General features: G+C 46.3%; 1 non-coding gene across 1 annotated transcript; it reads right to left on the bottom strand.

The window, feature by feature from the left end:
- Positions 1 to 244: 244 nt before the first annotated feature.
- LOC141687667 (small nucleolar RNA R71) lies at positions 245 to 351 on the bottom strand. The gene has a single exon (XR_012561155.1). It is a non-coding gene; the product is annotated as a small nucleolar RNA R71 (small nucleolar RNA).
- Positions 352 to 587: the final 236 nt, after the last annotated feature.

Here is a 587-nt window from a genome sequence, read left to right as displayed (position 1 = left end):
TGTTTCTTTTGGAGGAGCGGCAACTGAAGACCCCAACATGCACATAAGGAATTTTGTCGAGATCTGCAGCACTTTTAAGTATAATGGCGTGACTGATGAGGCTATCAAGTTGAGGCTTTTCCCATTCTCACTGAGGGATAAAGCTAAAGACTGGTTACATTCTGAACCAGCTGGGTCCATCACTACGTGGCAAGATCTTGCGCAAAAGTTTCTGGTGAAGTTTTATCCAATGGCAAAGACTGCTGCTATGAGGAGTGCTCTTACTCAATTTGCGCAGCAACCTACAGAATCTATGTGTGAGGCTTGGGAATGCTACAAGGAAATGTTGAGAAAATGTCCACATCATGGAATGCCGGATTGGATGGTAATCACTGGTTTTTATAATGGTTTGGGGGCCCAATCTCGGCCCATGCTCGATGCAGCAGCTGGAGGTGCCTTATGGGCTAAAAGCTATACTAAGGCGTATAATCTTATCGAGACGATGGCTGCAAATGAGCATCAAAACCCAACTCAGAGGATGACGTCAGGCAAGGTAGCAGGTATTCTGGAAGTTGATACAGCCACCGCTATTGCAGCCCAGCTCCAAG

The sequence above is a fragment of the Apium graveolens genome, chromosome 9, assembly GCF_009905375.1.
Source record: "Apium graveolens cultivar Ventura chromosome 9, ASM990537v1, whole genome shotgun sequence".
NCBI lineage: Eukaryota > Viridiplantae > Streptophyta > Magnoliopsida > Apiales > Apiaceae > Apium > Apium graveolens.
This window is presented reverse-complemented; position numbering and strand designations above follow the sequence as displayed.